Raw genomic sequence first — 23,464 nt, forward strand, 5'->3', positions numbered from 1 at the left:
CTGACATCATTGTGTGCAGATTGAGGTAATTAATATAATGTACTGTGGATGTATTTCAAGGCCTACCTTCAAACTCACTCCCTCTTCGCTTGACATCATGGGAAAAATCAAAAGAAATTAGCCAAGACCTCAGAAAACAAAATTTAAGCCTCCACAAGTCTGGTTCATCCTTTGGAGGCAATTTCAAATGCCTGAGGTACACACGTTATCTGTACAAACAATAGTACGCAAGTATAAACACCATGGTACCACACAGCGTCTATACCGCTCTAGGAAGGAGACAGACCGTTCTGTCTCCTGGAGATGAAAGTTACTTTGGTGTGAGAAAGTGCAAATAGTATATCCCCACGAACGAAAGATAAGGACTCTTTGTGTCAGAGCTGGAGGAACAGGTTCAAAAGGTATCTAATATGCACACAGTAAAAAAGAGTTGCCCTATATTTTTAGTTATTTTTTTTTATTTATTTTTAAACCCTTTACTTATCCAGGTAGTGCGTCCAATTAGACCCACACGTTCTCAGTTTACGAGAATTCGCCGACCTGGCCCTAAGATGTAACAGAACAACAGTCAAGTCATCGACACACATGTACCAAACACCCACACACTTAGCTGTACGAGCCAATTTGTGACGTTAAATATCACAAACCATCATAGTCAATACTAGAGTGCACACAGTGACAAAAAGAACACCCGAAGTCTATATACCCCAATGTGAGGAACTGGAGCCGGATAGGCGATTTGTTGATAAGCGCCAGAGCAAATATATGTATAAATTAATAAAAACTAAAAAGGCCATGGACGGCGGAAGCTGAGATATGGACAACACGGACAAGTAAAATAAAAACATAAAAAACAAACTTGTTGATAGGTATAAAGGTTTGCAGGAAGAAAGTGGCGAAAGTAGTGACAGAAAATATGGGTGCCAAAGAGCAAAGTAAGGATTAAGTAAGAATAAATTACAGTAAGGTTGATGCCGGTAAGTTGTCCTTGGGCTATAAATTGTGATGGGTTTATGTACAGGCCCCCGTGCACGTAATTCTAATGAAGCTGCTCTGACCGCTGTGTGCTTTAAGCTCCAGGTTAGCGGCGATAGCGTTGTTTCCAGTTCAGAGATTTATTGTAGATTCGTTCCTCAAAGTCTATGGGTGAGCAGCATGAAGGAACTGGTTAGGATGAGTGCGTTCCAAAGGAAAAGAAATTGTGGTCCTTTGGGGGGTGTACTAGATCAGATATACCTGTCTGGAGAGCACAGCGTGCATGACAGGTAGGCTGCTCTCTATGCGTTGGACCAGCGAGCTGAGATTCTAAGGTGTGACTTTACTATGGACAGGGTTCTTGTAAGATGGACCTGGGACAACCTCAGTGGTTTTTGTGCGTAACGGATGTATTCGACAGCAGCCAGGCCAGCCAACGGATCGCGAGAGTGTACAGGTCGCCAGTGGTGGGTATTATGGGGGGGTATAAATTGGACACGCATGCATTATGAAACACTTGAGCTGAAAAGTCCAGGAATTCGTGGTATGCTACTTGCGCCCAGTTCATCATTTTGCCTGCTGAGCTGCCGGTCAATTAAGTGTGTTTTTGAGACAAGGTTGAAGTTAAGAGCAATAAGGTTCAGCTGCAAAGTGATCCAGGACCACGCCACCGCTTTAGAGTGACAAACGATGGCACTTGATAGACTGCATCCAACTTTATTGGCAGGGTAAGGGGTTGTGTGGCGGTTAAGGGTTTTGTCAACATGACTAACGAAGCCGTCGAGGATTGTCAGTGGAATAGGTTACAGTCATTTACAAGTGTATGTTTGCAGCATTGCAGAAAGTCGCGGAGCTTGTTTGGGGACAATTTAGTGAAGGGCAATATACCTTTTAGAACTCGTATGACTTTGGAATTGGAGCATGTTTGATGTGAGTCTGGCAAGGAAGGATGATGGTTACAGGTCTTGAACCCAGACAAGCTAGAAATATTCTGTAGTTTGTACCACGCAGTTATTCTGAACCAGTCAGAGTACGGTTGTCCCGACACAGTAGTTGATGTTGGACAGCGGGGCAGGGAGCAGGCAGCGATCGGTTGAAGAGCATTTGCATTTGGTTTTTTACTTTGGATTAAGAAGCAGTTTTGGAGCCACGGAATGGAGAGTTGTATGCATTGAAAGTCGCCTGAGAGGGTTGTTTAGAGCACCTCTCAAAAGTGTGAGAAGTATTACTGACATAGTGTCGTGTCTAGCGTAACGGTGGTATTAAACAAAGTGGAATCACCGCAGTTCCCAATGAGCGAACTCATGAATGTACCCCCACAGAGAAGAGAGTCGGTCCAAGATTGAACCCTGTTGGCAAGTCCCCTCATCAGCAGATCTGACCAAGGCGATGGCGCCGTGCACAACGAGACCTGCCTCCCGACATTGGTCGACTCACACTGTGAGGCTACGTCGATCAGAAGAGTAGTTGGTAGATTAGCCTAAGGCAAGTTGGCGAATACCAGTATAAGTGAACCATTCTCGGAGCAAGTTGGAGCATGAATCGAGCTCTAGCCAATTGAGGATGTGGTGTTGGGTATCTGTGGACAGGATATCAATATTTAGATCTGGGATAATTTCACTGGGTCAGAAGTTTACATACACTAAGTTGACTGTGCCTTTAATAAACAGCTTGGGAAATTCCAGAAAATTATGTCATGGCTTTAGAAGCTTCTGATGGGCTAATTGACATAATTTGTGTCAATTGGAGGTGTACCTGTGGATGTATTTCAAGGCCTACCTTCAAACTCACTCCCTCTTCGCTTGACATCATGGGAAAATCAAAAGAAATTAGCCAAGACCTCAGAAAAAAAATTATAGTCCTCCACAAGTCTGGTTCATCCTTGGGAGCAATTTCCAAATGCCTGAAGGTACCACGTTTATCTGTACAAACAATAGTACGCAAGTATAAACACCATGGTACCACACAGCCGTCATACCGCTCAGGAAGGAGACGCGTTCTGTCTCCTGGAGATGAAAGTACTTTGGTGTGAAAAGTGCAAATGAATCCCAGAACGAAAGAAAAGGATCTTGTGAAGATGCTGGAGGAAACAGGTTCAAAGGTATCTATATCCACAGTAAAACGAGTCCTATATCAACATAACCTGAATGGCCGCTCAGCAAGGAAGAAGCCACTGCTCCAAAACCGCCATAAAAAAAAAAACTGACTATGGTTTGCAACTGCACATGGGGACAAAGATCATACTTTTTGGAGAAATGTCCTCTGGTCTGATSAAACAAAAATAGAACTGCTTGGCCATAATGACCATCATTATGTTTGGAGGAAAAATGGGGAGGCTGGCAAGCCGAAGAACGCCATCCCAAACGTGAAGCACGGGGGCAGCATCATGTTGTGGGGGTGCTTGCTGCAGGAGGGACTGGTGCACTTCTCAAAATAGATGGCATCATGTGGAAGGAAAATTATGTCGATATATTGAAGAAACATCTCAAGACATCAGTCAGGAAGTTAAAGCTTGGTCGCAAATGGGTCTTCCAAATGGACATTTACCCCAAGCATACTTCCAAAGTTGTGGCAAAATGGACAACAAATGGACAACAAAGTTAAGGTATTGGAGAGGCCATCACAAAGCCCTGATCTCAATCCTATTAAAAATTTGTGAGCAGAACTGAAAAAGCGTGTGCGAATAAGGAGGCCTACAAACCTGACTCAGTTACACCAGCACTGTCAGGAGGAATGGGCCAAATTTCACCTAACTTATTGTCGGAAGCTTGTGGAAGGCTACCCGAAACATTTGGCCCAAGTCAAACAATTTAAAGGCAATGCTACCAAATACAAATTAAGTTTATGTAAACTTCTGACCCGCTGGGAATGTGATGAAAGAAATAAAAGCTGAAATAAATCATTCTCTACTATTATTCTGACATTTCACATTCTTAAAATAAAGTGGTGATCCTAACTGACCTAAGACAGGNAAATAAAAGCTGAAATAAATCATTCTCTACTATTATTCTGACATTTCACATTCTTAAAATAAAGTGGTGATCCTAACTGACCTAAGACAGGACATGTTTATCAGGATTAAATGTTAGGAATTGTGAAAAACAGAGTTTGAATGTATTTGGTGTATGTAAACTTCCGACTTCAAACTGTAAATACAATCTTAGTAATTTTTCAAACAACAGACCAAATGACATCACTTTTTTTCTACATTTGTTCAGAAGTAATCACTTTCCAGTAAATGTAGCCTATTTTGCTTTTCCCAATTGGTGGGTGTGGTTTTTAAATTTGTCTGGCCTTGTATGATTGATAGYTCCTGCTCCATCATTAGCTTCAGTCACATTGAGTTACAGTCTAGAGTTAGAGTCAATGCATTGATGGCATTCCTCTGCTCTCTGTGGTGATGTACAGTATTTGACAGAATATCCAGCAGGTTGATGTTTATTGTCATGAGTCTTGTCCTGGAGGCAGAACTGAGCAATTTCCCCTTAGATAGGCCAGCTGCAAAGTCAGAATTGGCTATATTGTACAAATTCATGATTTCTTCATTTTAAGGTTAGGGGTAGGCATTAGGGTTGGCTGTGAGGTTACGGTTAAGTTTAGGGTTATGTTTAAAATCAGATTTTATGACGAAAAACACTAACCTGCGAGCCCATGAAGGCAGGGGTGCGTTCAGTTCAGTTCAACGTTTGCTAAATTGCGTGTCGGTTTGTATTGAACGACACATTTCACAAAAACGGTGCGTTCTTCAACAGCCTCTGAGGTATGTTTGTTCACGTTTGGTGGGTGTGGCCTGATCAATATGGGTGTGATCATTTCAAATCTCAAAACTCGTGCAGCACACCATACACAATCGCCATCTGGGCCACCATAACCACGTTCTTTTTCAACTGGTCGTTCAGTACAGTACCGTTTCTGTTTAATTAAACATTGAACACCGTTCTGTCGTACTGAACACACCCCAGGACTCATGGGTAGGGCCATGTGTTTTGGTGCACTTTTTGAGGCAATATGCTTTTACCGGAATTTCCATCGTTATCCACTATTGTTGCAGCAGGTAGAAAATCTTATGACATTTTCTTTAATTGACACAAGCTGTCTCCAATCAATCAATCAATGCCTGGTTATGCGTGCATGTTTGCCGGGTGGATGGCCTGAGCCAGGGGAGGCGTAGTTCTGTGAATCTTAATCGCACAAAACYGATTATTTGGCAGGGAATACTACTTGTAGATCAGTGATTCTTCACCTCACTTTGAGGTAGATCAGTGGTTCTACACCTCCTCTCCAACAGAGTCAGAAGTTGTAGTTAAAAATGGGTGAATTAAGAGGAGTTAAAGGGGTGAGTCAGTAACCATGTTTCCATCCAACCTATTTAWGCGAGGAATGTACAGTCTTGGCCAAAAGTTTTGAGAATGACACAAMWATTAATCTTCACAAAGTTTGCTGCTTCAGTGTCTTTAGATATTTTTGTCAGATGTTACTATGAAATACTGAAGTATAATTACAAGCATTTCATGAGTGTCAAAGGATTTTATTGACAACTACATGAAGTTGATGCAAAGAGTCAATATTTGCAGTGTTGACCCTTCTTTTTCAAGACCGCTGCAATCCGCCCTGGCATGCTGTCAATTAACTTCTGGGCCACATCCTGACTGATGGCAATCCATTCTTGCATAATCAATGCTTGGAGTTTGTCAGAATTTGTGGGGTTTTGTTTGTCCACCTGCCTCTTGAGGATTGACCACAAGTTCTCAATGGGATTAAGMTCTGGGGAGTTTCCTGGCCATGGACCSAAAATATTGATGTTTTGTTCCCKGAGCCACTTAGTTATCACTTTTGCCTTATGGCAAGGTGCTCCATCYTGCTGGAAAWGGCATTCTTCGTCACCAAACTGTTCCTGGATGGTTGGGAGAAGTTGCTCTCGGAGGATGTGTTGGCACCATTCTTTATTCATGTCTGTGTTCTTAAGCAAAATTGTGAGTGAGCCCACTCCCTTGGCTGAGAAGCAACCCACACATGAATGGTCTCAGGATGCTTTACTGTTGGCATGACACAGGACTGATGGTAGCGCTCACCTTGTCTTCTCCGGACAAGCTTTTTTCTGGATGCCTCAAACAATCAGAAWGGGGATTCATCAGAGAAAATGACTTTACCCCAGTCCTCAGCAGTCCAATCCCTGTACCTTTTGCAGAATATCAGTCTGTCCCTGATGTTTTTCCTGGAGAGAAGTGGCTTCTTTGCTGCCCTTCTTGACACCAGGCTATCCTCCAAAAGTCTTCGCCTCACTGTACGTGCAGATGCACTCACACCTGTCTGCTGCCATTCCTGAGCGAGCTCTCTACTGGTAGTGCCCCGATCTCGCAGCTGAATCAACTTTAGGAGATGGTCCTGGCGCTTGCTGGATTTTCTTGGGCGCCCTGAAGCCTTCTTCACAACAATTGATTCGCTCTCCTTCAAGTTCTTGATGATCCGATAAATGGTTGATTTAGGTGCAATCTTACTGGCAGCAATATCCTTGCCTGTGAAGCCCTTTTTGTGCAAAGCAATGATGACYGCACGTGTTTCCTTGCAGGTAACCATGGTTGACAGAGGAAGAACAATGATTCCAAGCACCACCCTCCTTTTGAAGCTTCCAGTCTGTTATTCGAACTCAATCAGCATGACAGAGTGATCTCCAGCCTTGTCCTCGTCAACACTCACCACCCTGTGTTAACGAGAGAATCACTGACATGATGTCAGCTGGTCCTTTTGTGGCAGGGCTGAAATGCAATGGAAATGTTTTGGGGATTCAGTTCATTTGAATGGCAAAGAGGGACTTTGCAATTAATTACTCTTCATAACATTCTGGAGTATATGCAAATTGCCATCATACAAACTGAGGCAGCAGACTTTGTGAAAATTAATATTTGTGTCATTCTCAAATCTTTTGGCCACGACTGTACATGTTGGAAAAAAATGGCAGGCAGGCCTTTTGGAAACAGCAAATTGGTCGGTAAACATTCCAAATGTCCAACAAAATACGCTATAGAAGGTGGGATAATTATTTTGTGGGTGAAATAGATTATGACAATTCCGGCGAAAAAGTTATGTGCAAATATTGKTAACATAACCATCATGTGGAAGTAAACTTGCAGTCAAACAAAGCTATGTTGTGTAGTCCTCCCACTGCGAAAAACATTCCGTTTACTACGCTACAGATGAAATAGGTTATGATGAACTTCACACGATGATGAGCTTGATGCACCTTTCCAATAACTAGTGAGGGTCTTCATTTGTAAGGTGGTGACATGATGATCGGTGCTTGGCTGCCAATTGACAAATGATCTTGCTCTTATCCCATAACCTCATCATGTACCCTTCAAACTGTATCTGCGAGCTGTTGGCCAGAGTGAAAGTGCCAAGACCAGAGTGGGAACATTTGCTGTTTATCGCAGACTTTTTTGTGCCAGAAACATAGACAGATATAAAAATAGAATGGAAACACATCAAACGTTTGTTTTTGTTTTTCGGTAAATCAAAAGTTCCACGACTAATTGCTTTTTATGTGCATTATGTTATGACGCACAGATTTTTAAATCTGGAACAAGTCAGTTGGATAGAAACACACCTCTGGTGGGAAAATGTGCATTTTTTTAAAAGCATATTTTAGAAAACTAGCATGGAAATATATAACAAACTGGATGGAAACCTAGCTAATGAAACCAACCATGAAAGTATATTGTAGCGAATTCGGGGGGGTAGCATCGACCGGTGCTTGCACCTGGGTCCAGCAACTGTCAAGCCAACACCTGCAACTCTTGACAAGCTCGCTAGGTGTTGGGTTAAGGTCGCTACACTACCCCGTCCTTCGGGAGGGTGTATCCCCACACTTCTCTATACCATGTCCTTCACGTGTACATGCCTCTCGGATGGCCTCAGGCTCCAGCCCACTTCRGACACTAATGTAGGGGGTAGTCCTGAACTGGCCGTGAATCCYAATCCAGCGAATGTCAAGACAACGCTTAACCTTTACACCAAGAGGTTTTGAATCATTGAATCTCCGGAGGACATTTGAATTCACCTTAGCTTAAACTCGCAAATACACACAGAATCAAACCTTCATATTAGAGCAACTCTGTTTGGGTTAATTAGAAACCTGGTTTGAGTTGTCTGTGTCTAATGACTGTTATTAAATAGAGAGAATTGAACGTTTGACAACACAGACAGAAACTGCTTAGGAAAGCAGAGGCAAAACGGCCAGTTTCGCAGTGGGAGCCAACACGCACCTATGCATGTGCACACACCCACACACACCACACACACACACACACACACACACACACACACACACACCCACACACCACACACAACCACCCCATGGGCAGCATATGAAAGACATTAGCAGTACTCTTTCTGTGTCTGTAGCGTGGAGACCTCCCCCTGGAAGGGGCCCTGCCACTGACCCCTGACCCCTCTACACACAGGGTTATCACCACAACCATGTGGAAGAAGAGGTGGGGGGGAGAAAAGAGAGAGGGAGTAGTTAGGCACAACACAGTGAGAATTAGCAAACATGGATCACTTTTGAATGTGAATTGAAATATTATTAAATGCAAACATTTTTAAAAGCAATTAAATATAATGTCCATTTACACAATTGCAAAACAACTGCGAGGACAAAACAACAGTCCGAGAGAAAAAGTGTGTGTGTGAAAGAGAATTGCATGATTTGGACAATGAGATGGAGAAATTAAACGGAGAAATGGGTGTATGCTAGCTGGAGTGGGTCTAGCTGGAGAAATGGGTGTATGCTAGCTGGAGAAATGGGTGTATGCTAGCTGGAGAAATGGGTGTATGCTAGCTGGAGAAATGGGTGTATGCTAGCTGGAGAAATGGGTGTATGCTAGCTGGAGAAATGGGTGTATGCTAGCTGGAGAAATGGGTGTATGCTGGCTGGAGAAATGGGTGTATGCTGGCTGCTGTCAAGGTCTGTCCTGGGTCGTATTCATCAGGCCCCCAAATAGAAGAAAACGGACTGAAACAGGAGAGAACGACCTGAACTTGCCAATAATAAACACTAATTTGTGCCCTAATGAATATTACTTAGTCATTTACAACATCCCTCTACCTCTCTCCTCTCATAGGTGGTATGGGAGGTATGTTCATGGACGGGAGGACTCAGCGGCGCCCCAGTGGAGGACATCAGAAAGTGGAGTGTGGAGGAGGTGTGTGGCTTCGTGGGAGGCCTGGCCGGCTGTGCCGAGTACAACCAGGTAAGAACCAGAGCAGGATGGCAGGGGTCTGGTTTATCCACCCTTTCAACCAGAGAGAGAGAGAGAGAGAGAGAGAGAGAGGAGAGAGAACAGGGTCAGGCTGGTGTGAAGAGCAGAGTAGGGCAGAGTAAGGCTTTGGACCAGAGTATCTAATATTGTCACCTCAATCAGACGTTTACTATTAGTAGAGTAGAGTTGGTTTCTAGTTGGTTCTATAGCTGTAAGACCACTGTTTCTCTCACAGCACCACAGTCCCCTTAATGTTATACACACACACACTGTTGGAAGATTGAGAATGGTGTGAGTGTGTATGCAAGCTCTGTGTGAGTGTGTGCTCTGTGTGAGCGTGTATGCATGAGTTTGTGCGTGTTTATGAGTGTTGTGTGTGTGTGTCTGTCTCGGCTCTGGCTGAAGTGGCTGTGTCTCTCCTGAAGGTGTTTCGGGAGCAGGCCATCGACGGAGAGACCCTCCCGCTGCTCACGGAGGAGCACCTGCTCAACATCATGGGACTGAAGCTGGGCCCCGCGCTAAGATACGCTCTCAGGTACAAACCACTGACTGGCCACACACTCAGGACCATCACCTCAGGAGTGTGTGTGTGTGCAGCCTCAGAGTTCCTATTTTTGTTGTATGAGTAGACTGTTCTTGTGTGAGTAACCTCAGGTGTTTGTGTGAGTGTGTTTGTGAGTGATGGAAGCTAGTAGTGACTACGTAGTTAGCCAAAGCAGATAGATAGTGTAGCGTCTAAATGTGCGGCCCATTGTCGGTGCACAGATTGTCAGGCATACCGTACCGTAGCCCTTAACCCTCTCTCCTCTCTCAGGCTGGTGGTACAGTAGAACACTAGGACATGAAGTGTGTCCCAATTGCACCCTATTCCTGACATAGTGCACTACTTTTGACCAGGGCCATTTGGAATGTAGACTGTGAGCTGAGCAGCTTTAACCTCGGCATGTGGCGTTCTCTCTCTCTCTCCTCAGGTGGCACGGCACGTTGGCAGAATCTTCTACATGACCAGCTTCCCGCTGGCGCTCCCGCTGGCGCTCCCGCCATCTGCCCTGCGCCCCCCGACAGGACTCCTGCCGTCCGACCCCCCCTGGCGCTCCCACTGCGCCCCTCTCCACCGCCAGCAGCAGCTCTTTCCCACTACAGTGGCCCGCCCCCGTGTCACTCCTCCCCCAAGCAGGAGAACGCCAACGGCTCTGTGTCGGGGGGCTACGAGGCGGCCAAGACCCCCTCGTAGGACCCAACTGGCTGCACAGGGAAGGCACAGGGAGGGAGGGAGACGGGTACAGAGAAAGCTCTGTAACAGACATTGAATTGACCCCCTTCCTCCCCCTTTGGGCATACATCTCCCTTTGGGGTTGGGGAATAAACTGTACAAAAAAATACAAATATAAAAGTGAACAAAATAAAAATGAACTAAAGGGACTAATCAAAGCAGCCCAATCAACTTCGAGTTCCACTGTGGTTGTAGCCGAGCAGAATCCAAAGACGTAACAGTGGGCTGGAGGGAGAGATGTGATGAAGCGACAGAGGGAGAAAGAGAGCGAGAGCAGACAGCTGGTCTCAGACAGCTTGCCAAAGAAAGAGCAAAGCCCCAGAACTACGACATTCTTCTGAGTCAGACAGACGCTACCGGAAACTCTTTCTTCCTGGCTGAAGAAGGAAGCCCCTCTCTCCCTCTGTCTGCTCCCCAACATACTCGGCGGCGCCCGGCACTTAAAAGAGAGACGCCTCTTCCCTCTTTTCTCTCGCTCTTTTCCTCCCCTCCTTTCTTCTCACTCCCAGTCTAAGGAGCCCAAACAGCTCAGAGGAACTGAGAATTCTGGAGGCTGGAGTGAAAGCATACACTGAAAGGGACTCCAAAAAACCTTCATTATTGCAACTATGCATTCCACAGTCCAAAACCAAAGATGTGTGAAATAAGGGACGATATTCCATGTTTGTTTCTGGTGTTATTTTTTTTGTTGCTTTGTGGGCAAAATGGCTAGTCTTAGAGGGAGAGGTGGGGTACATAAAAGATCCCAGTGGGCCCAGTACCTCATATGACTGTCTTTAAAAGACAAGGGAGACTCCTTGTAAGGTGAAGCATGGGGGAATCTTTATACAAGGTGTTCTAGGTACATGCCACAGTTGTGCCCATAAGCCATCGGCCTATAGGCAGAGTTCTTTCTCTGACACACTCAAATGTTACTGATACAGGACAGTGACGAAACGGTGGCTTCGGCTCATAGGGCTAATGTTATTGCATAATCGTGTTAACTACTGTGGGATATACAAACATGCCGAATTGTACAGAATCATGCTTACGCTGAAAATATCCTGTAGGTTACATACATGGTACTTTTACACATGTTTTTAAATTAAATGTCGTTGCATGGGGAAAAATCTTTATGACTGAACAAAATGTGACTTGCTAACTTTTGGTGGTACTTTTGTTCCAAACTTTTTTGTTTGTAGTTTTTTTTCTTCAAACGTTTTATATTAAAAGAAGCCCCAATCTTAAATGCTACTTCAGCAATATAAATTAGGAAATAATATTTATAGGACTTTTGCTGTAGTTAGATGAACAGATATGTATAATACTTAGTCCTCAAAATGGATTCCAAAGAACATTTACTTTGTTTTGCCTTGATTGCAGGGAAAAGGCACAAAGCACTAAATGCAAATCTTTGAATTTGTTAAGGATTTTTTTTAAACTATGTGTAAGCAATGAATTAAAATGGTCTAGATTTCCCATCACTGTTTTGTCTTGATCCTATTTTTCTATTCGCCACTTGGTAAAATAAATCCGACAGAACCTATCGACTGCTTTTTCCTATTCCTCCCTTATCAGTGAATACATTTTCTAGTGTGTTTCCTCTGACTGCTTGATGGTGTGTGCTTGCTTTGTATTGCTGGAGCAGTGACATTCTGATAGTATCTGATCCCCTGCTTTTCCCTGTGTGTGTGCTCTTCCCTGTCGTTGTGTGTGTGTGTGTGTTTGCAGGGGAGTGGACCCCTGGGGGCATGGTTCAGGTCAACACCAGCTGTCAGTGTGAGGTTCAGCCGCAGGCCAAGGCCTCCCTGCCTGTGGGGATAAACCTGACCCTTCCGCCTACATACATACGTACACACAAAGAGAAGTGCACACGCGAGTGCGCACACCCACCTTTAGCCTTCAAAGAAAACAGAGTTTCCACTGAAGCTGTCAAACACATCTATCCCCTATGGGCCACTCCTGGGCTTTCATTGGCTTGGTCTTCAGCTCTACTTAACTGGTTGCCATCGTGTACAAGTACTGAATGCACACAAAGATAACACTGCAAACACTGCATAAAGAGGAGAGCTTTAGTCAAGGAAGTTCGCAGCATCAGTTATGTCTTGCTGCTAGGCAAGGTGGAATGTCGGCCATTTTTCTTATACCTATCCAGTCCATTCAGACCTACACACGTGCCTAGAGAGAGGGGAAAGAGGGAATGGGTGGAGGAGGGAGTGTGCGGGGGGTTTGGTTGGCAGGGAAACAGGCCAGTCTGTTTCTGCTTCACCGCCTGGGCAGAGAAGACTGGCACGCCTGGCAGGCAGAGAAGACTGGCACGCCTGTCGGGTTGAAGCCTCCCTCTGTCCCCTTACCCAGCACAGCCGGGTCCAGCCCACCATAGAATAGCGTAGCACAGTGTAGTCAATACCTTTCTTCTAACAAATGGCTAAATTCCATCCTGGTAAAAGCTCAGGAAACCAAAGTTCAAACAGGGAAACACAGGTGCTCATGTACGCAATTATTGGCTACGACCCACCAACACTACATAATCCTGTACACTGAAATGAGAAAGCATTGCATCAGTAGGGTATTTCACACAGAAACCAACAAAGTAGTCTCAGAAGTATTTCATATTTGTTTGTAATGTACAATAACTGTACAAGAACATGTTTGTGCTGTACACATTGAAGGAGCAAACTAAAACAAAATATGTCAAATAAAATAAATGTAGAAAAGTGTCCAACAGGAAGGCAGTAATGATTAAATGTACTAGCCAACGCTCTACTCCTCTCCACCCCCAACCGTGTGTGTTTGTGTGTGTGTGTGTGTGTGTGTGTGTGTGTGTGTGTGTGTGTGTGTGTGTGTGTCTCTCTCTCTGTCTCTCAGCCCTGGTCAGACAGCTCCAGGTCTTCCACCAAGTCCTCATCTCCCTCGGACAACTCTTTCAGAACCACGCTGGACAGCTGCATTGGCGCCTTGGAGGCTTTAACCCAGTTTACATCGTCATCCTCACCATTACCACCATCTATTGAGGAAGGAAGCTCATGAAGGAGGGATTCATTTGAAGGGGCAATCTGGGATTCAAACAACAAAGTCCAAAAAAAGGATGCACCAATCCCTGATTGTCCCTTTAAGTGAGAGTGAAAAATGTCTACTGGACTATGTGGAGAAAAGAATCACTCTACAATACTTCCCAAGTAAATAATGAGTGCTAATATCAGGCAGCAATGGATTTAAAATTCAGACACGTGATGGTGGGTATTTGTGACCACAATGGGTTTGATTTCAGTGGAGAAAATGGCAGGTTTCCTAATAAAAGACAAGATAGAAGTGAACAATATGTTGGAAGATACCRTGCGCTCAATTTGAAGGCTAGGTGGAGGCATCCCCATTTTGCACACACCCATCATATTCCCTACCGATCTGCCAAATCAAAAGTGGTAGGTGGCTAGGGGTCATTTCTGGACCGGGCCTGTATGTCTTGCAATACCCTTTTCACACTAGTGTGCCGACCCAAAACGTACTGTGCTGGCTTGTATCCTACGCTGCCAGTTTCTTTTCAGTTTGTCCTTTCTAGTACGGTTCCAGTAACTACAGAYWATACATAACCAGGCCAGCACAGTATATCTTGGCTTCGCACCCCTCAGTAGTGTGAAAAGTGCATATTTGTTCAATACTGTAAGAGAGAAGCCAGTCCACAAACCTGAGGCGCCATCTTGGTCTTCCTCCGCCCCCTCGTCATTGCTCAGGTCAGACAGCTCTTGAAGAAGATCATCGTCGTCGTCAGAGCCCTCCTTTTTGTCTGGCAAGAGGAAGGAGAGATAGGATTTTAAGAACCAGTGAAAATGTAATACTCATTAGCTTGGACTTGGTCAGATACAAAACTTTAAAGATAGGTTTAATGTTATACACTTATAATTTACACTTTGAACACTTCAGGGCCTGTATTCAAATCAAATGTTATTTGTCACATGTGCAGAATACAACAGGTGTAGAACTTGCAGTGAATTGCTACTTACAAGCCTTTAACCAACAACGCAGTTAAGAAAAAAAATAAGTGTTAGGAAAGTATTTACTAAATAAACTGAAGTAAACAAATAAATACAAAGAAAAAAGAAAAAAAACGAATAATTAAAGAGCAACAATAAAAAACAGTAACGAGACTATATACAGGGGGTACCGGTACAGAGTCAATATATACAGGGGGTACAGGTTAGTCGAGGTAATTGAGGTAATATGTACATGTAGGTAGAGGTAAAGTGACTATGCATGGTTAATAAACAGAGAGTAGCAGCAGCCTAAAAATGGGTAAAATTGTCCGGGTAGTCTTATGTCTTGGTGGTAGAAGCTGTTAAGAAGCCTTTTGGACATAGACTTGGCGCTCCTGTACCGCTTGCAGTGCGGTCGCAGAGAGAACACTCTATGACTCTTTGGCATTTTTTAGGACCTTCCTCTGACACCGCCTGGTGTAGAGGTTCTGGATGGCTGGAAGCTTGGCACCAGTGATGTACTGGGCCGTATGCACTACCCCCTGTAGTGCCTTGCGGTCGGAGGCCGAGCAGTTGCCATACCAGGCAATATTCATAGTGTCTCGGAGTAGGAGTGCGGATTTAGAATCAGCTTTCATTGTGGATCATAATGAATACGTTTAAATGAACACGGGGGACCTGATCCTAGATCAGCTCTCTTATTCTGATACATTTGATGAATATGAGCCCAGAGGTATGTTCATGCAGGTAGGTAGGTAGAATCTAACCACATTTGAAGTCCCTATAACCTACATGGGGATGGAGCTCAGAATACATTAGAGTCATGGCACAAAATACTCATTACAGTTTACCACAGCTAATTTCACACATCTTATACTCCCTCGCAGCCTAAATATAGAAACTAGCCGAGAGATAGCAGGCAGGCCTCACTTCAGACAGCTACAAATTCCTCAGTAAAATGGCCACCTGTGTCCTGTCTGTGCGAGTGAGTTTGTCTGAAGGCTAGTTTTGCTGTGCTTAAATATGTATGTTGTACTTTAGTATGTGCGTGTGTGTGTTATGCTTTAATGAGTGTGAGTGTGTGTGTTGTTGTTGCGGAGGTTTCTGTCACCCAGGATGGAACATCTCATCTTACATTCAGGACAACACTCCTTGGTATCAGACGGATCCTGCTACTGCAACACTGGACTGGCCTGAGGCTGCAGGGGAAACTCACTGCTCTGGACTGTGCTGACCACTCTGTCTCCCCGTTCCATGTACCAGAATGCTGCCATTGGCGAGGACATTCTCACCTTTACTGTTAAGGCGAGGCTGCAAGTTCTACCAACAAAATATAATCTAGCACTCTGGTACCCTGCAAACCATGACCCAATTTGTATTCTACATGAGTCAAATGTAATGGAGTCCTTTGCCCATGTTGTGAATGGCTGCTGTTCATACAAGGATTTGTACATTGCTAGAAATGACCGCCTTGTTGACCTGATAGCCAGCAAGGTGAGACCAGTAGTCTCACCAACAGCACATATGCATACACGTTCTTGTGTAAGGGGAAGCCGGTGTGATGTTGATGTGTCTTCCTGTGTGCCAAAATACGCCAAGTAGTGTTGTTGTTGTGGGGGGAGGCACTAACTGTGGAAGTGGGCTGCTCATTGGATGGTTACATGGAGCAGGCCTTTACAGAGAAGCTGCTTAAAAATACCAGCCACTCGTGGCATGCTTGGACAGCCTCGGGTGGAGGTGCAAGCTGGTGGTGCTGATATTTGGCAGTCTCGGCCACATACACAGGCTTGCAGGGCGTGGCCTCCAGATTGCGGACCTGACAAAAACGAGGGCAAAGCAATTGGCTAGGTACTGCTCTGTTTCAGCTGTCGTGGGCAGCTTAGCTGTTTGGAGAATGAGGTGCTTTCAGTACCCTGGACTGCCATGCATACAGGGACCTTTGAAATGTTTGGATCCTTTTTTTGTAAATTTGATTGGTTGATTCAAATAAAGTATTTAAAATGTGTGTGTGTAGCAGAGGCTAATGCAGAGTGGTCCCTGGACTTTGAAGTGGAGTTTGATGAGATGCTGGTGGCCGGGGGAGAGAGAGGGAGAGAGGTGTGGACACTTCCTTTGAGAACCTTTTTCTCTTCCTCGCTCAACCATTTCTTCCCATGATCCTCTTCTCCCCTTATTACCTAGACTCCCCAGCCCCAGCGAAGGGTCTAATTGGTCGGTAACACATGGCAACACCAATGTGGCCGCTTCCTCTGCCCAGGAGCTCCCAACACGTGGCATAATTTTCAGAGAAAACACCCAATCTCTCCCCATCTTCCCTCCCTCTTTTTCCTACCCACATACACAAATTGCTTTATCATGCTACTGGTCACTATTGCGCATGTTTATATGTATACTGCATATTACCATTAGTATATATTCCTACTACTAGTCACTTTTCAGCCCTGTTTACATGTATATCCTACTACCAGTAACTTTTTATGTATAAACCCACATCAACCACTCCAGTACCCTGCACAATGAATAAGTTACTGGCATGGACCTGTATATCGCGTGTTTCTTCAACTTATATCGCAATTCTTGTATGTTTTTTATTCTACTTTCTATCATTATTATCTACATTACTATTATTATCACTGTATTGTCGGGAAAGAGCTCTCAAGATAAGAATTTTACTGTACTGTTTTACACCTGTTGTATCCTGTGCACATGGCGAATAAACGTTCTATCTTGAAACACACCCTCACTGGGGTTCGGAGGGACAGCGGGATCTACATGCCTGTCTGACCCCATACGACCTATGACTTATTCCCCAACATTTGCAGAAACCAGCCTTCTCCCCCCTCACACTCTCCCCCTCTCATTCTCTCAAACATGCGTGCGCGGACTTGCGTGCATGTGTGTGTGTGTGTGTCTGTGCATGCTTGTGTGCATATGGAGGACATTCAGGGGCAGCCAGTTAAGCCCTGGGAGCTGGAGGAGAGGGGAATGTAGTGGGGAGTGGCCACCTCTGGCAGTTCCAGTGGACTGGTTTGAATTAGGAACCCCCACCGGGATCCAAGGCTGCGCTTCCTGTGAGAGAGAAGGGGACGGAGGGGGCGGGCCGTCGGGGGGAGGGCCGGCATTTCGCCGGCAGCTGCCCGCCGTTTTGCGGGGACTCTCCCTACAATGAGGACCAGATGCAAAAAAATCCCCTAGCGCCCCCTCACTCTACTCTCTCCCTCTCTCCTTCCGACCTCTACGGTTCTTCCCCCCCCCCTCGAGTGTATCCAACTGTAAAGCTGTAAAAGAGGGCTCCTGCCATGCCCGTGTCCTGTGGATGACCCAGAGCAGAGGGCCAGACACAGAGGCTAAAGGAAGAAGGGAGTGACAGCTGAGAGAGAAATATAGAAGGAGAGAGAAAGGGGGAGGGAGATAAATATAGGAAGATGGAAAGGGAGATGGATAGAGGGAGACGGATAGAGAGAGAGAGAGGGAGGAAAGAGAGAAATACAGAAGGATAGGGAGATGGAGAAAAATAGAAGGAGAACGAGAAAAATATAGGTGAGAGAAAGTGGGGAGAGAGAAATGTAACCTTTATTTAACTAAGCAAGTCAGTTAAGAACAAATTCTTATTTAAGGATAAAGAGAGAAAGAAAGAGAGAAGTAGGGACATCGACAAAATGGACAGAGGTTTCTCAGGTCTTACTGAGAGGGCAGCTTGACAACACTATGGCCCCTTGTCCATTTCTTCAGAATGATCCAGTCTGAAATTGATTCACTAACACCGACTTTAATACAGCTTTACTGACTCAGGATTAGGGAAGTAACGTCATATTCCAAAAAGAGCGAGGCCAAATGTTCATCCCGGAAAGGGAGCTGTATCCTTGCCATAGAGGCAGGGCTGAATAGCCTACTACACAGTGTGTGTGTTCTTGTATGTATGTGTGGGTGTGTTAAGACTGTGCTTCTGTGCTGCTGGCCAACAGTCTGTAGATGGCCTCTATGTAACTCAATACAGCCTCCTAGTGGCCAAGACAGGCATAGTGTAAGCATGAGCATCCGGCAAGAGAGTCTACCAGGGCATTTACTGGCCAGCCCCAACAGCAAATGTAGTGAGTGTCGGCAGATCTAGAGAAGTATCAGGAAATGTATGCCTTGACTGCAGGACTTCAGACTGCAACCATTTAGTCGCATTTTGCGACCCTTTGACTTGTCTGTGAGAGTAAAAAATATATATTAGGTCGCATCGGTGCGAGCTGCACGTTCGTTCACCTCACTCAAAACATCCTCTTTTTTTAGGAGTCTAAAACCATGATTTGGTCAAACAGTATCCTTCTGATTCCTCTAATGAAAGTGTCTGCCTGCCTGCCCTGTACCTTTTCGCTGGGGCCTGCTGCTGTGTTCGAGCGAGCCACTCTCTCTGTCCTTTCCTGGGGAAACAAAATGCTTAGGGAGAAAAGGTGTGTTCTGATTGTATAATATTTTAAAATCCAATTGGGGGGGAAACACACCTATCCTGTTGTCACAGTTGGAGAGGATGTTCTCAGCTTTGTCGGTGTACTTTATTTCTCAACTTAACATTTTTTGCTCAATAGCAACATTGGCCATTGCGAGTGCATAGTCCTCATTGGCTGGCAGGCTACAACGGAACCTTTTTTTTAACATTACATTTACTCTCAACTGGCCTACCTGGTTAAATAAAGGTGAAATATATATATTTTTTAAACTGTTAGGTTAATACATGGCTACTAGCAGTGGGTAATATATTAAGAGTTAGCGATCTAGCTAATGTCAGGTGGTGAATTAGCACCAAATCAAAGTTGCCTATGATATTGGAGCAGAAAGATACAGGCAAATAAATCTCTATTTGGAAGGGGGGAAAAAAGGAACATTTTGGAGCCCTATTTTAACAGTAAAATATAACAATAGCATAGTTGCCTACCCAAAATGCACGAAAATCACTGAATTAGGTTGCATTTAAAATATTTTGAATCACACCGTGAAAAGATGAAACAATGTATGTCTTCAATACCATCTCAGTCTATTACAGTCTTTAATAAAGCAATTTGAATGACTTCATAAGATGATAGAAATATTTTCTATTTGCGTGAAGGCGCAGAAAAAAAATGGTGCGATCTAATCGTGGGCTGGACTACCAAGAAGGATATGAAGAGCCTCCACTGGAACTCAAATATACACTATATATACAAAAGTATGTGGACACCGCTTCAAATGTGTGGATTCAGCTATTTCAGCCACACCGGTTGCTGACAGGTGTATAAAATCGAGCACATGGCCATGCAATCTCCATACACAAACATTGGCAGTAGAATGGCCTTACTGAAGACCTCGCGTTGGACCGTTTCCCTTCCATTTGATGACTAATGAACAGGACTAGAGCCCGACCTCTATATCAGTTCACTGATATTTGCGGACGATATTGGCCTTTTACGGCTATGTTAGTATCGAACGATAATTTCACAGATAACCGATATTCAATCAKAATTATGAAAAAAGGTAATATCATGCTTATCTGAACAGATGGCCATTCTCATGTGTCACTAATGTCACAATGTCAAAAGTTTACTTTTGAAACATATTTTTGGTCGGCTCTAAACAGGACCCTGCTGTGTATGCGAATGGAGTTAGTTATCGTTGACTTTGAGTCCTCCTTCGTCGGCCGAGTCGCTGTAAGACTCAAAGAGATCCTTGAGCTCCTTCTTGTCCACCGCCTTCTCTGCTGAATTTTCCTGCGTTTGATCTCAGGAAGCTCCAAGTCTTCCATCTTAATCGAGAGAGGAATCGTCAATGTGCAGTTCCATTTCAAAATGTTGTGTTATGGAAAACGTTTTGTCATACAGGTGATTTGGGACCATGTATAACAAGCCTGGGGCCACATTGACTACTTTGACAGTTTTTTTTAAAGTACATTAATTGGCCTACACTTCAGTTTGTTTCCTAAAACTTGGAAATTGTAGAGAACTGACCACACTGAAAAGAATTCATAAAAAACGAATAAACAATCACATTTCTAAGATGTGTGCATGAAACTTTACATATAACTTGGAATGTTTGAGTAGATAATGCATTGTTGTCAATGAGAGATTGGTCTCATTGACAACAATGCATTATCTACTCAAACATTCCAAGTTATATGTATAGTTCATTAAATAGGATCAGGTCATTAATTAATTTGAATTAATGTCCTGAAAATACTGTCTTTGGCTCTAAAGCGGTTACTTTGTTGATTGGTGTTGTGTGTCTGATAGTTACCCTCTCCTTCCAAGAGATCTCCAGCTGGATCTCCTTCTCCCTTAGCTTCTTCTACTGGCTGTAGTACCTGGTAAGGGGAGTGCCCTCCTCCGCAGTCTGCTTCTCCCACTTTGCCTGCACACACACGACAGCATGAAACACACTTGTTACATAGCCACTCTGCGTTTGTGTCTGTTTTGAGGTATTATTGTCTTGGCAGTGCAAGGGTGCTCATTTAGTTCCTTACATCTGACTCAATCAAAACGTTGAGGTATTCTGGTGTATTTTCACTGCAATCTAGATTTCAAACATTGTGTGCTTCGTTAGCGAGCTCAGTAAGCCATCGCCCAATACCGCCCCAACAGAGAGAGAGTAAAAAGCAGAGATGAAGACAAAGACAGATCACAAGAGAGAGACAGTGAGGGAGAGAAAGAAAAGACCGAGCCTAAGAGAGATAAAGGGAAAGAGACAGAGCGAGAGAGAAAGATGACAGAAGGAGAGCGGAGAGGCTGAAAGAGGAGACTTGGAGGATCTACGCCAGCCCTTCCCCTAAAGGTCTTTGCGGATGGTATTGATCAGGCCCAATAGGATTATCTGACCTCCAAATCCAATAGACTGCATAGACCGCGGCTTCCTTCGTCAGTTAGATAAACCTATTTATGACAATTTGCAGTGGCGGTTATTAGGCTGGTCCCCGGCGCAAAGAGGAGAGGAAGTGAACAGAAAAAGAGCAAGGGCTTTTGAAAACACTTCAAACCCAGACAAAACAACGCTATCGGATTACCGGCAATATTTTGGTGACTACAGTTCTCTCACACCTAGTTCACCTACTTGGGATATTGGGCAAAAACCCTATGTCTCAAAATATATACAAAAAAAGCATAAGCCTACTAAGAAAAAATATATTTATGTTTCAGCTCAGACACATTTAAATGTGATCTGAGGACAATGAAACACCGTTTTCAGTAGCATGTTTAATAAATATTCAAAACTAACAGATAGAGCGAAAGATACTACTGAAATGCTTGAATGTACCCTCACGATGCTACAAGGCACACTCAATGCTTCAATTACAACTCATCGACATATCCAATAACTAGTGCTCATTCCGTGTGGTTCTGAATATTGTATTTCTATTGTACAGTAGAGAGAGGGTAGGGGGTAATCATTAATTAGGCTAACTCTCAGTCTGGGTGATGTGTGGGGGGGAGGTTTGTGTCTGGGACCAGAGGGGAGCAATGGCCTTTCCGCGGCAGCCGGAGACGGGCCTCTACCTGGCTGCAGTGTAGCACGGGGACGGATGCCATGGCGACCGGCTCCTCTGGGCTGGGAGCCGTGGCGATAGGCGCTGCCCCCGGTGCCACGCTGTCTGTCTCTTGGTCTCTACCGGCGCGCATGCACACAGACACACACATTTCTCCAAGGCTAAATTACAAAGAGACATCCCCTCTAATTTCACTCCTAAACAATCTTAAATATTTATCACGAGTCAGGGGCGAGGCACTCAGTCAGAACTGGAAGGAGCAAAGCAATGCAGCCTTGGGAGTGTGTGTGTTTGGTGGTGCAGGTGGAGAGTGCATACAATGAGAGAGAGGAGAACACACAGGAAATGGCATTTCTGCACACGCAAGCACACACACACATGCAAACCTTCACTCATTAAGGTGAGGAAGGGTAGGGGGGTGGCTGGTTCAAACCTATTAAGAACGTCTAATGACCACAGAGCCGTCCTTCAACCAGCGCCAGTGTTTACATAGGGATGTCTCCTCCAGAATTTCTCTCCATTCCTCCGCTTCCTACTCAGATTTCACTGAGGCGGCCGCTGTATGTGTGTGTGTGTGTGTGTGTGTGTGTGTGTGTGTGTGTGTGTGTGTGTGTGTGTGTGTGTGTGTGTGTGTGTGTGTGTGTGTGTGTGTGCGTGTGTAGCCTCTTATCTCCTCACTGTCTGTGTGTAACGAACACAGGAGCGGTCAGGGGGTTAGGGGTCAGGCAGAGCATGATGGTTAAATTCTCTCAGCAGGAGGAGACTTTCACAGGCACTTCCAACGTGAGCTCTCCTAGACTGGTGGGCTGAGGGTGGGACTCATCTGGGCAGTTCAGCTTCAAAGCTATTCTCAGAAACAATTAGTTATCTAATTGGAATGAAACAAACATGTCTAAAGAATCAACCATTGATGACCCATCACACGAATGAAGAAGCATCAGCCTTGGCTGCTGAAAAAGTCGCAATGTCTGACAACTAGGGCTGGGAATTGCCAGGGAGCTCAACGTACATGTCACGATACTTAGGTACCGATACGATATGTATTGCGATTCAGTAGTGCAATTGTATTGCTATTTGATATTGCTCACTATATGTCTGCTGTAGAGAGACAAGAGAGAACATGAGAAAAGGAGTTCTGGTCAGTCATGGAAATAAATGTGCTGAAAACATGTTGGCTCACTATTTAAAAAGAAGATGCAAACAAGCTAAAGGATGAAAAATACAGGCGTCTTGGAAAAGGCACAGTTGACTAGCGCAAGCTAAAGCTAACTTGCCACAAAGTATCGATATACAGTACAGGTCAAAAGTTTGGACACGCCTACTCATTTCACGTTTTTTCTTTATTTACTATTTCTACATTGTAGAATAATAGTGAAGACATTAACTATGAAATAACACATATGGAATCATGTAACCATAAAAGTGTTAAACAAATCAAAAATATATTATATTTGAGATTCTTCAAAGTAGCCACCCTTTGCCTTGATGAAGGCTTTGCACACTCTTGGCATTG

General features: G+C 44.4%; 2 pseudogenes; one reads left to right on the forward strand and one right to left on the reverse strand.

Moving 5' to 3' along the window:
- LOC112068439 (sterile alpha motif domain-containing protein 11-like) overlaps positions 1 to 12,031 on the forward strand; it is a 28,636-nt pseudogene extending 16,605 nt beyond the window's left edge.
- Positions 12,032 to 13,349: 1,318 nt separating this feature from the next.
- Positions 13,350 to 23,464, reverse strand: part of LOC112068449 (nucleolar complex protein 2 homolog) — a 63,579-nt pseudogene continuing 53,464 nt past the window's right edge.

The sequence above is a fragment of the Salvelinus sp. IW2-2015 genome, unplaced genomic scaffold (assembly GCF_002910315.2).
Source record: "Salvelinus sp. IW2-2015 unplaced genomic scaffold, ASM291031v2 Un_scaffold516, whole genome shotgun sequence".
NCBI lineage: Eukaryota > Metazoa > Chordata > Actinopteri > Salmoniformes > Salmonidae > Salvelinus > Salvelinus sp. IW2-2015.